The 14,014-nt window shown below is 38.9% G+C and overlaps 2 long non-coding RNA genes across 2 annotated transcripts in view; one reads left to right on the forward strand and one right to left on the reverse strand.

Moving 5' to 3' along the window:
• Window positions 1-14,014, reverse strand: part of LOC125105268 (uncharacterized) — a 53,521-nt gene that overhangs the window by 5,357 nt on the left and 34,150 nt on the right. The gene's annotated exons all lie outside the window — the stretch shown is intronic.
• LOC125105270 (uncharacterized) lies at window positions 3,954-6,619 on the forward strand. Its single transcript, XR_007128853.1, has 3 exons — window positions 3,954-4,037; window positions 4,403-4,467; window positions 6,345-6,619. It is a non-coding gene; the product is annotated as an uncharacterized LOC125105270 (long non-coding RNA).

Consider the following 14,014-nt stretch of genomic DNA (forward strand, 5'->3'; position numbering starts at 1 on the left):
TTTCATATCTTTGGAGGGGAACTGGGGGACTTGACCCTTAACATGACTCAGATGATTAGATGGGAATGGCCAATATTGTTTGGTAATAGGCCGTCTGGAGTGTGTTTGCATCAGAGCTGTCTCTGAGACTTTGTAACTTCTTTGGGGCGTGGGTTCAAGGTGAGAGTGGAAAAGATACAATTGGCTGCCTGTGTAAATTTAGTGAGCACTGCCTTGCCAAGTGTTGCTTGTCCCTTTTCGGTTAATCTCGTGCAGATTAACCGATATCTAGAGCTGGAAATTGAAACTGCAGGAAGGACAGGAGGCAGGATCTTCCCTTTAGAACAGAGACTGTAAAGAGTAATTGGACTGGCCATGGTTTAGCTCAAAGGGGGCCAGATGATTGATGTCCGTGTGTGGAATTACCTAAAACAGAATAACCCAGAAAGCACAGCTGCTGGACTATTGTGATCTGTTCTCATTGTCTGGCTGGGGCCACACCTCTGAGGGCGGAGGGAGGAAGTTTCCTCTCTATCGGAGGATGCAAAACTAAAGTGGTTACAGGGTGACAAGCAGTAATGACAATGATAGGAAACACGCATGCCAAAGAGTGTCCTAAAGTTTTACTTGAATTATCATTTTAAATACTTAAAAACCCTATGGAAAAGATACTATTGTTTGTGTAGTTTTGTAGATGGAAGAATCCTGTACAGAGAGGTTAAGGAACTTGTCCAAAGTTAAGGAGCCGGTGAGTAGCAAGGATGGAATTTGAACCCCCGTCTGGCTGCAGTCAGACTCTTACCTTATGGTCTGCTGCCTCTCTGAAGCGAGGGTAACGTCCTTGAGTAAAGCTGGCTGGACATGAGCAAAAGGGAGAAGGGGAACTGGGCAAACTGGGATGAATGTCCTGCCTGGACAGACAGCTACTGGTCAGCAACCGCTACTGTGGAAGAAGGTGGGCCCGGTGTTTCCAGGTCCTCTGGGTTCTCAAGAGAAAACAGAAACGTGGATTCCTAATTTTATTTTATTTTATTTTATTTTTTTTTTGGATTCCTAATTTTAGAGTACACTCCTAGCCAACACACACACATACATGCACGTATGTGTACACACATGTTCATATTATCATGGACCAGTAATTTCTGTACCCTGTATTAAAGAGATTGGACATTTCCGTGTTCAATCATTCCCCAAAAAAGGAAAGAACTGAGTAGATGAACCTTAGATGGGAGGAAGGAAAAAAACTCCTCCATTTATTATGTTGTTATTTTAGGCAAGTTAATTTATGTCTCTGAGCCTCTGTTCTCTCATCCATAAATTGGAGGGGAAAACAGTATTATCTCATAGGGTTTAGGTGAGGGTTAACTGGGGTGACCAACTTTTTAAAGCGCCAACCTGGGACACAGCCATATCAGACTAAAATATATACAACATATAATATATATTATATTATAAATGCATGTAATAAATTTATTATATACAATGTATAATCATAATTGGCATAATTATGTTTATTACTTTAACAAAAATTTGGAAAAGAGGTGTTTATCTGAACTTATACATCATTCTGTATATTTACTTTTATTTTTTAAAAAGATTTTATTTATTTATTTGAGAGCTAGCAGAGAGAGAGAGCATGAGTGGAGGGGAGGGGCAGAGGGAGATGGGGAAGCTGACTCCCTGCTGAGCAGGGAGCCGGATTCAGGGCTTGATCCCAGGACCCTGGACTCATGACCTTAACGGACTGAGCCACTCAGGTACCCCTGTATTATTTACTTTTAAATACTTTTAAATAGCATGTTATTGTTGTTATTAACATAATTATGTTAATTAGAACAATAGCAATCTGTCCCAGCACCATTTGTTCAAAATACTACTCTTCACCCACTGAACAGTGTTGGCACCCTGGTTGAAAATCAGTCGCCCGTGGGTGCATTGGTTTATTATGTATTATAAGACATATAAATGTAAGACTTTTTAAAAGAAACATGTAAACCAATAGGACTAATTAGAGAAGTATTACTTATATTTAATTAAAATAATGATGACTTCTGTCCCATATTTTCACTGTTTTCCTTTTCCAATATTACTTACAAACTTTAGAACATCCTTTTTTTTTTTTTAACATAATGGTAAAACTGAGCAGTAAAACATAAAATTGGACTTTGATTTGCAGTTTTGCTCTTACCAGGCCCACATGACTCTGAGTCTAGGTAGTAGTCCAATATGATGACATCAAGCTAAATGTCCTCTTTTTTTTTTTTTTAAAGATTTTATTTATTTGACAGACAGAGATCACAATTAGAGAGGCAGGCAGAGAGAGAGGAAGGGAAGCAGGCTCCCTGCTGATCAGAGAGCCCGATGCGGGGCTCGATCCCAGCACCCTGGGATCCTGACCTGAGCCGAAGGCAGAGGCTTTAACCCACTGAGCCACCCAGGCGCCCCATCTTTTTTTTTTTTTTTAAGATTTATTTATTATTTGACAGACAGAGATCATAAGTAGGCAGAGAGGCAGGCAGAGAGAGGGGGAAGCAGGCTCCCCACTGAGCAGAGTGTCCGATGCGGGGCTCGACCCTGAGACTATGACCTGAGCAGAAGGCAGAGGCTTAACCCACTGAGCCACCCAGGCGCCCCGCTAAATGTCATCTTGACAAAGCACGTGACACTAAGAAACTGAGGATTTACTTCCAACCAGCAGATTTTCTAACTTGTAGAAAGTAGTTCCAGCTCTCTAAAAGTCTATCCACATGTTTTCCTAGGGTTGTTTGATAGATTAGTTCTTTGTCAATTAATTAGGTCCTTTGCATTAATGGATTCATCCTCTAGGCCAACCAGGTCTTAAATACCCATCTTTTAAAACTATTCTGAACACATGAAATGCCATCATAATTCAATCTTTCTTTCTCAGAGAAAATAGTTTTAAAAGCACAGAGATAATCTGAACTTGTGAAAATGAAGGTGAAGTCCAATAAGTTACCAGGTAGTAAGGAAATTAAGAAGTCCTATTTAACTTGGTATCTTTTTTGGTAGTTGGTTTGTTTTTCCTTTTGCGTTCTGGAACAGTGTTATTTCCAAAAAAGGAGTCATTTTTCACTGCATGAGTTCTTGTCACAACTTACAAACTACATCAAACTCAGGAGAAATCAGTTTCATCCTTTTCTAGCCTCTTCAGAGACTATCAATTTTATTTTATTTTTTAAAATATTTATTTATTTATTCGACAGAGAGAGAGATCACAAGTAGGCAGCGAGGCAGGCAGCGAGAGAGAGAGAGAGGAGGGGAAGCAGGCTTCCTGCTGAGCAGAGAGCCCGATGCGGGGCTCGATCCCAGGACCCTGGGATCATGTACCTGAGCCGAAGGCAGAGGCTTAACCCACTGAGCCACCCAGGTGCCCCAAGAGACTATCAATTTTAGAGAAGAAGCATATACATTTTTCTCTTTCTCTCTTTTTTCTTTCTCTCTTCTTTCTTTCTTCTTTCTTTCTTTCTTCTTTCTTTCTTTCTTTCTCTTTTTAAGATTTGTTTCTTTATTTGACAGAGAGAGACACCAGCGAGAGAGGGAACACAAGCAGGGGGAGTGGGAGAGGGAGAGGCAGGCTTCCCGCTGAGCAGGGAGTCTGACGTGGGGCTTGCTCCCAGGACCTCGAGAATCATGATCCCGGACGGAGGCAGGCGCCTAACGGCTGAGCCATCCAGGCACCCTCTATTTTACTGTAATCCCTTTTCTCTTCAATGTATTTCCAATTAGAGAAGGAATATTCTTCATACCCCACACTTTAAAGATTTGATTTTTATGGGAGGCCAACATTTAACCTCTTTTCTATGGAAGGCAGCAATGACAGCTGTCTTGTAGGCGAAGGTATAATGAGGCTATCTCCTTCCATTCTGTAAAATCAAAGATCTCATTAAATGCTTTTGTACATTCGAGAACACTGAAATGACTAAAATTTTTCATTATGAATGTTTCAATTTCACAGGTAAGCAAGTCACCTCTTGTTAGCAGTGTTATCTACAAATGTGCAGATTCCTTAGAAGCTACAACGTCTTCGTTTTTCTTTGGTAAGATAAGGTATTTACAGACTGAATGGAACTTGTCAAAACTTAAATCTTCACTGTTCTGCTGACTAGATGAGCTAGATGAGCTCATGAGCTGCTAGATGAGCAAAGTCTAGTTTGTTTCTGGACAAGATATCAACAACCTGTTGTCTTATATTTTCTCTGCTTCCATTAAAATCTTAGTAGAAATCAAGATGATGATTGAAACTCCAGTTTTGAAATCAAAGGACCTTTTAGTTTCAGAGCTTTGAAGCATCATCTGATGTTCCCTAGAAGCAGGATGGTTGATAAGAACTGACAGAATTGGCTCTACACTTTAAGGGGCCAACACGTCTGTTATGAAACTCCGCCCTTTTGTGTGCCCTTAGGACTTTTTGGCTGCAACTTTTGAATCAGGAAATGTAACTTCATTCAATATCGTGGAGCGGTCAAGGTAAATATGATAATGTATTTGTTTATTCCTGTGTTATATGCAAGGTAATTCAGCAGCCATGCTCTTCAAGTTAGCATTTGTGTCTTTGAGGGGGAGACAAAACATTTTTATTGATTTAGAAGTATTTGCCTGTCTCGTTCCAGATTTGTGAAGTTCAGTTTCTATATATGCTGTTACCTCCCCTCTCCACCAGGCCCAACCCCAATACTGTGCAGTAGTCTGTTCTAGTCACATAGCTTCCTACCCAGTTGTATGTCTTTCCATTTATTATTTAAATAACACACTTTGCCCCATTATTTAGCGAAGTTGGGGTGATGTTAGCAATGGCATTGTATCATTCTAATTCTCCCTTATCTGAACTCATGAGAAAACGTGGTCGCATATTCACAATGTGAAAAAATAAACTAGCACTACTTGATAAAAAGCAAAACAATCCACGGGCAGTCAAGCACAAACTGTTAACAGTTTGATTACAACGCACTTAAGATGCACACTTCAGCTGCATCACTGGGAGTGAGGAAATGATGGGACTGCGGAGGGCAGTCCATTGCGACATCAGTGGACAAGGGGAATCAACAGTAGCTACAAAAGATGGATGATCTATACTGTATCCATTTGACACTAGAAAGCAATGTTGCTTTCAGCCTCTATTCTTTGGGCCACTCTATGAGGTCTGTACTTTCCCTCCACCTTGTACACCCATCACTGAAAATCAGGCCTTTTTTTCCCCCCAGGGAGGGGGGGGTTCTCCTGGGACCAGGATTTGCAATACTAAAATTGGGACCCAGGGTGGTTGGTCACTTTAGCCAATTAAATAAGAAAATACACATAAACACTTAGCATGATGCCAAGGACAGAAGTGCTCACTTAGGGCATCAAGGAAGTTGAGTCTGGACTTAAGGCACAGAGATGCTCGTTTTCCCAATAATGGGAATGAATGGGTCCTACCACGTGGAGGCAAGTAAGGAGATTGGGAAAGAGGTGCCCAATAAGGACTTGGAGATGAGTCTAGGCTTGTAGCTCTATTTTATTTGTTGTTTATGATTCTCCAACAAGCTGTATATAACTTTAGCTAGGCTTTTTTATTGAGGACCATCAGGAAGGGAGATAGCAGTGGGGCAGACAGACATCAGAGAAAGACCATGCTGGAGCTGTTTTTGACAAGGAAACTTAGAAAAAATTGGGGCACACTTTGAGTGTATTAAGTCCTTGCACAGTAGAATTGCCAGATAAAATTCAGGATACCCAGTTAAATATGAATTTCAGACAAACAGCAGTTCTTAAATATAAGTACTTCTCAAATATTGCATGGGAAACACTTACATTAAACAATTATTCATGTTTATGTGCAATTCAAATATAACTGGGGATCTTGTTTTTGTTTTTTAACTTGGATCTTGTATTTTATTTGCTAAATCTAACAACTCTACTGATAGGCAAGTGGGAACTTAAGAATGGTAACTGATTTTTTTAATCACAATACGGCAAAACCCAGAGATAGTGATCAACTGACAGATAACTGAAAAGATAGAACCCAATGTTAAAAATGGCTATCATTAATCGCAGTATTACGGTGATTTTAATGTAACTTTCCTCATTTCTATTTTTTCTAACATTGTTCTATTAATATATGATTAAAACAGTATAGTTTCTGTGATGGAAAATCTGAAGAACCACCTAAAGGATGCATGACTCAGAACTGGCTAGCTGTTATAATACTCAGCCCCCAATTTCAGTAGCTTAACCCCATGAAATTTACTCCCTTCTTCACATAAAGTCAAAATGGGTATTTTAGATCAGTGGGCAGCTCTCTTCCAAATGGGATTCAGGGACCTAAGTTACTTCCCTATTGTGTTGCCTCCATGTTTCATCCAAAGTTGCCATGGGGTTGTTTCTACCTCCATTCCAACCAAGTCAAATGGGAAACGAGCATGAAGGATTTTTAAGTGAAGGAATATTGAGTGAAAGATTTTTATGAGCCAAGGCTGGAAGTTCCGTCATCAATTTGACCCACGTTCCGCGGACCAGAATTCACAGAGCAGTTTATGTCACCAGAGACATGAATGAAAAACCTCAACTGAAGAAATGACATGTTCCTAGAATGTTTTATGGCTTTATGGCTAGTTGATAAAATTATTCTGAAAGTTATCTAGAAGGAAAAACAATGGTGAAAACAGTGAGACATTTCTCAAAAAGAAAAATGATGGGGTGCCTGGTGGCTCATTCGGTTAAGCATCTGACTCTTGGTTTCAGCTCAGGTCATGATCTCAGGGTCATGAGATCCAGCCCCACTTCGGCTCTGTGCTTGGTGCAGAGTCTGCTTGAGATTCTCTCCCTTCTCTCCCCCTCCGCCCCTCCCCTCCTCATTCTTTCTCTCTCTCTTTCTCAAATAAATAAAATCTAAGAAAGAAAGAAAGAAAGATAGATGGATGGGGGCACCAGGGTGGCTCAGTGGGTTAAGCCTCTGCCTTCTGCTCAGGTCATGGTCTCAGGGTCCTGGGATTGAGTCCTGCATCGGGCTCTCTGCTCAGCAGGGAGCCTACTTCCTCCCCCCCACCTGTCTGCCTCTCTGCCTACTTGTGATCTCTCTCTCTCTCTGTCAAATAAATAAATAAAATTTTTAAAAAAGAAAGAAAAAGAAAAATGATAATGATGGGGTACTTTCAGTATCATATATAAGAGTATATTAAAAGTTTACGATATTGAAATCAGAATAAAATAATCAAAAATAGACACACACACAGAGAATAGAGTTCAGAAAGTGACGTAAGTAGAGAGTTAGAAGTTGATTTGAGGGGGCGCCTGGGTGGCTCAGTTGGTTAAGCAGCTGCCTTCGGCTCAGGTCATGATCCCAGCGTCTTGGGATCGAGTCCCACATCGGGCTCCTTGCTCATCAGGGAGCCTGCTTCTCCCTCTGCCTCTGCCTGCCATTCTGTCTGCCTGTGCTTGCTCTCTCTCCCTCTCTCTCTCTCTGACAAATAAATAAATAAAATCTTAAAAAAAAAAAAAGAAGTTGCTTTGAGTAGAATAAATGGGCTTTCTTTCCAAAGCCAGTATGTGACATCCATTCCCTTTATTTTTTTAAAGATCTTATTTATTTGAGAGAGAAAGTGAGAGAGCAAGTGGGGCAAGGAGGATCAGAGGGAGAAGCAGGCTCCCTGCTGAGCAGAGACCCTGACTCGGGTCCCGATCCCAAGGACCCCAGGATCACGATCCAAAGGCAGACACTTAGCCACCCAGGCACCCACTTAAAGGGCCCTACTTGGAGGCTGCACTAATTTCAGCCTCAATGAATTGTTCACAGTTTTCACTATCTGCTAGCCAATACCTCCATCCAGCCCTTATTGCCCATTTATCTAACAACAGGGAGAAGCCACCTGCTTAAACTTGGGAGAAACATTGTTCCATATCTTGATGTAGGTGGTGGTTACACAAGTATTTACCCATGTAAGAATACATCAGGCTGTACATTTAAGATTTGTTCACTTTATTTTATATAAACTATACCTCAAAGAATGATTTAAAAAAAAAAGAAAAAGTAGAATGACCTTTGAGCATTTATAACCAGGGGATGTGATTAAGTCTGGATAACTAAGGAGGCTTTTCTGAGGAAGTAACATATGAGCTAGAATGTGAAGTGTGAGTTGCCATGAAGCAGGCCGGAGAGGGCAAGACAGACCTGGACAAAAGGGCCAGCATGTATAAAGGCCTGTCTTGTTAAGTGTTTTGTAAAGGCACGCATCTATATTGTCTTTTAGAACTTTTTATAGAGTTCTAAAAATCTCAAAAAATTCTAAAAAGTTCTAAAAATGTCTTTGACATTTAGAATCTTAACCCACCTGATGCTAATTTTTGTGTATAATGTGAAGTATGGGCATAATTTTATTTTTCCTCATATAAATAACCAATTATCCCAGCCCTGTTTATTAAAAAATTTATCCTTTTCTACTGATCCATTATATACCAAGTTTCAATATTTGTCTGAGTCTCTCTGGGCTTTCTTTCTATTCAAGTTAACTTTTTGTCTACATCTCCACCAAAGGTAGCACTGTCCTTAACTACTGGAGCTGTAAAAGGACTCTTCATATCTTGTAGGTACGTCTCCCCATCTTGAAGTTTTCTACAAAAGTGTCTTGGCTATTTTTGGCTTTTCTATAAACATTTTAGAATTAGCTTTTAAGATTATTAAAGCATTTATGGGATTTTTGATCGGAATTACACTGAATAAATATATCTATTTGGGAGAGAACTGATATTGTTATGATACTATCTTCCAATTCATGAACATGATGTATCTATTCTTTTATTTGTATCTATTCTTTTATGTATCTATTCTTTTATTTTATTTTTATTTATTCTTTTAATTCATTAAAGGTTTATAATTTTTTTCAGTGAAGGTGTTGTATGTCCTTTGGTAGCATCATGTCATTTATGAATTATGACAATTTTATTTCTTTCTTTATAATACTTATACATTTATTTATTTCCTTGCCTTACTGTGTTGGCCTGGGAATCCAGAACAATGATTAATAGGAGTAGTAATAGATAACCTGTGTCTTGTAATAAATCTTAAGAAGAATGCTTGTTTCAGAGGTAAACATGATATTTGTTGTAGGTTTTTAATATATTTTAAAATTTTTAATATATTTTAATATGATATTTGTTGTAGGTTTATTTTTGTTAGATCAGGAAGTTTCCTTCTATTTTTAGTTTGTTTTTTTTAATTAAAAAATTTTTTTAAACAGATTTTTATTTCTTTATTTGAGCGAGAGAAAAAGATTGAGCACAAGCAGGGTGAGGGGCAGAGAGAGAAGCACACTCCCACTGAGTAGGGAGCCCGATGCGAGGCTCAATCCTGGGACCCTGGGATCATGACCTGAGCTGAAGGCAGATGCTTAACCAACTGAGACATCCAGGTGCCCCTTTATCTAGTTTGCTAACAAGGTTTTTTAAAAGTTATGAATGAGTGTTGAAATTTAACCAAGTAACCCTATAGCTTGACCTGGTTATATGGTCTTCTTTAATCTGTTAATATAGTGAATTATATCAATTAATTTTTAAATGTTGAACAAATGTTGCATTACCAGGATAAATTAAACTTAGTCATAATGTAGTATCTTTTTTTATATGTTGCTAAATTCAGTTTGCTGGTATTTTATTTAAAAATTTTAAATCCATATTCATTATTGAACATTACCTATAATTTCCTTTCTTGTGTTCTCTTTCTTGGGTTTAATTATCATGATTATACCAGTTTCTAAAAATAAATTGAAGAGTATTCTCTCTTTTGTAAGTTTCTGGAAGAGATGGCTTAAGATGGGATTATCTATTGCTTGATTGCTAGGTAGAATCCAACACAATCATTCAATAGGATCTTGTTGATTTTCTGTCTAGTAGTTCTATCAGTTTCTATGAGGGGCTGTTTAAGTCCCTTGCTGTAATTTTGGTTTGTCTGTTTCTCCTTTTCAGCTAGATCAGTTTTTGCTTCATGTAATTTGAAGCTCTGTTGTTGAGTCCATACACATTTAAGATAATTATATCTTCTATTAAAAGTTGAATTGTGTCCCCCAAAAGTTATGTTGAAGTTATAACCTCTGGTATCTGTGAATGTGACTTCACTTAGAAATAGATGTAATCAGGTTATAATGAGGTCATACTGGATTAGGGAGGGCTTTATAAAAGAAAAAATTGGACACAGACAGACACAGGGGGAAGACAGCCATGTGATGACAGAGGCAGAAATTGGAGTAATACATCTAAAACCCAAGGAATGCCAAAGATTGCTGGCAAACAACCAGAAGCTAGAAGATGAAAAGGAAGATTCTCCCCTACAAGTTTCAGAGGGAGCATGGCCTTGCCAACATCTTAATTTCAGACTTCTACCCTACAGAACTATGAATAATAAGTATATATATATATATATATATATATATATATATATATATATATATATAAAAGATTTATTTATTTATTTGACAGAGAGAGCGAGCACAAGCAGGGAGAGCAGGAGAGGGAGAAGCAGGTTTCCCTCTGAGCAGGGAACCCGACATGGGGTTCCATCCCAGGACCCTGGGATCATGACCTGAGCCAAAGGCAGATGCTTAACTGACTGAGACACCCAGGTGCCCCAAATTTATATTGTTTTAACTCACCCAGTTTGTGGTCCTTTGTTACAGCAGTCTTAGGGAACTAATGTATCTTGCTAGCGGACTGATCTTTTATCATTGTGTAATATTTCTCTTTGTCTCTAGTAATATTCTTTGCTTTGAAATCTACCTTATCAGATATTAATGAAGCTACTCCTGGTTTTAGATCAATGTTTGCAAGATAAACCTTTTTCAATCCTTTTACTTTCAACTCCTACCTATTTTATTGAATTTGAAGTGAATTTCTGGTACACAGCACATTTTTGAGACGTTTATTTATCCACCCACTTATCTCTGTCTTTTCATTGGTATATTTAGACCATTTACATTTAAGGTGATTATTGTTAATGTTTAAGTCTGCAATTTTATTATTTGTTTCTGTTTCCTCTAGTTCTCATTTGTTTCCTTTTCTTGCCTTTCTGTGGGTTATTTGAACATTTTTTAGGATCCTATCTTATTTATAGTGTGTTTGAGTGTGCCTCTTTGTATACGTTTCATACTGGCTGCTCTAAGTATTATAAATAAGTGACTTATATCCTACTGGTATCAACATTTGAGCACTTCAAGTGAAGTTTGGAAACTTTACTTCCATTTAGGTGTCTTGAGTATCAGATGGTGTTACAATTTTTGTTTCAGTCATCAAATATGATTTCTAGGGATGCCTGGGTGGCTCAGTTGGTTTGGTTAAGCATCTGCCTTCAGCTCAGGTCATGATCCCCAGGTCCTGGGATCAAGCCCTGCATTGCACTTCCTGCTCTGTGGGGAGCCTGCTTCTTCTCCCTCTCCTTCTGCCTGCTGCTCCTCCTGCTTGTGCTCTTTCTGTCAAATAAAATCTTCAAATGATTTCTAAAACTCATGAACAGAAGGACAGTCTACTGTGTGTACCCATATTTCTACTCTTCCCATTATTCTTTCTTCTTTCCTGATGCTCCAAGATTCCTCTTTTATCATATCTTATCTCTTTGAAGAAGTTTCTTTAGCTAATCTTTAAGGTCGGTCTGCTAGACAAATTCTTATTTTTCCTTCCTTCAAGGGTGTCCTTATTTCCTCTTCATTTCTGAGGGGTAGTTTCACAGGATATAGAATTCATGGTTGACAGTTCTGTTCTTTCACTACTTGAAAAATTCATCACTTCCTTCTGGGCCTGCATGTTTTTTATGAAACATCTGCTGTCATTAGAATTGGCCTTTTTTATAGGTAACACATCATTTGAAGCCACCTTGGCCCCTCTGGCCAACCTAGTAGTTTCCAGGCTGGTACCATTAGCCCTTGTGATTAACTAAAACTTTCTTTGCATATCTATAGATTATGCATTCTTTCCTAAAACAGAACTCTTTTGCATATCACCAAATTCTCTTGCGTAACGACCCCTACTCAGGCACCAAGGAACCAGACCACCCTTACACAACCTCCAAGCACTGAGATAACGTCTGTAGCTGGCACCATTGAGTCTGCACATAATCAAGAAATGTTATGGATCACTGCCTTTCTGTTAATGACTAACTGCCCTAAATTCCTTTAAAAGCCCCTGAGCCAGCCAGAAATCTTTAAGTTGGTCTTTGGACAAGAGTCCCTCTTCTCCCCAGGTGGCAGGCCTCTTGAATAAAGTTCATATTCCTTTCCAATCAAAATTTATCACATGACGGGGTGCCTGGGTGGCTCAGTGGGTTAAAGCCTCTGCCTTTGGCTCAGGTCATGATCCCAGGACCCTGGGATCGAGCCCCACATCAGGCTCTCTGCTCAGCGGGGAGCCTGCTTCCTCCACTCTCTCTGCCTGCCTCTCTGCCTACTTGTGACCTCTGTCTGTCAAATGAATAAAATCTTAAAAAAAAAAATTTATCACATGAGTATTAGCTTTTTGAGTGATGGGCAGTTGAACTTGGATTTTGGTAATACGTTCTCTCTGTTTTCAAGATTTTTTTTCTTTTTATTCAGTTTCTAGAAGTTTAATTATGCTGTGTGTTGGAGTAGACCTCTTCGGATTTTCTATTTGGGATTCACTCAGCTTCTCGAATATGTAGGTTTTTGTCTTTCACCAAATTTGGGACATTTTTAGCTGTTATTTCTTTGAATATTCTTCCAGTCCCACTTTCTCTCCTATCCTTCTGGGACTCTGATAATTTGAATGTTTGCATTGTCTCAGAGGTCCCTGAGCCCCTAAAGCACTATTGCCCCCCCCACTCTATTTTACTTCCTGTCATACTGGGTAAATTCTATTGATTTGTGTTAAAATTTGCTGCTTCTATCCTCTGTCACCTCCATTCTACTCTTTAATCCAGCAATATAAAAGAATTCTTTTAGAGAGTCAATTATCATATGGTTTCACTTATTTGTGGAGCATAACAAATAGCATGGAGGACAAGGGGAGATGGAGAGGAGAAGGGAGTTGAGGGAAATTGGAAGGGGAGGTGAACCATGAGAGACTATGGACTCTGAAAAACGATCTGAGAATTTTGAAGGGGTGGGGGGTGGGAGGTTGGGGGCACCAGGTGGTGGGTATTGTAGAGGGCACGGATTGCATAGAGCACTGGGTGTGGTGCAAAAATAATGAATATTGTTATGCTGAAAAAATAAAAATTAAAAAAAAAAAAAGAATTCTTTTATTGCATTTTTCAGTTCTATAATACCAGTGTTTCTTTTTTTATAACTTCTATTTCTTAGAATTTGCAATGATTGTTAAAGCATTTTATAATGGCCTCTTTAAAAATCCTTGTCGGAGAGGTGCCTGGGTGGTTCAGTCAGCTAAGCATCTGCCTTGGGCTCAGGTCATGATCCTAGGGTCCTGAGAGCAAGCCCCACATCTTTTTAAAAAAAGATTTTATTTATTGAGAGGGGGAGAGAGAAAAAGAGAGAGAGAGAGTTTATCCAGGAAGAGGGGCAGAGGGAGAGTGAGATGAGCAGGAAGCCTGATGTGGGGCTCGATCCCAGGATCCTGGGATCATGACCTGAGCCAAAGGCAGAGGCTTAACCAAGTGAGCCACCCAAGTACCCCAATTTTACCTAAGTTTTCAAATGTGCTATCGAAAAGTTTTCATTTCGTTGTCTTTTTGATCTCTGTGTTATAACATTTTTCTTATTTCTTATTTTGTTTATTTTCTTTTTTCCTGGTAATCTTTGCTAAAGGGTTCTTTTCTTTTTTTTTTTTTTTTTAATATTTTAAAGTAATCTCCATACCCAATATGGGGCTTGATATTTACAACCCTGAGATTAAAAGTCACATGCTCTACCAACTGAGCCAGCCAGGTGTTCCAAGAGTTACCTATTTTGTAAGTCTTTTTGAATAACCAGTTTCTACTTTGATGAATCTTTCAATTTTATATTCATTTATTAATTTCCTTCTCTCTGCCTTTCTTTGGGTTTGTTCTCAATTCTTTTCCTAACTTCTTAAATTGGATACTTGG

Source organism: Lutra lutra, chromosome 7, assembly GCF_902655055.1.
Source record: "Lutra lutra chromosome 7, mLutLut1.2, whole genome shotgun sequence".
Taxonomy (NCBI): Eukaryota; Metazoa; Chordata; class Mammalia; order Carnivora; family Mustelidae; genus Lutra; species Lutra lutra.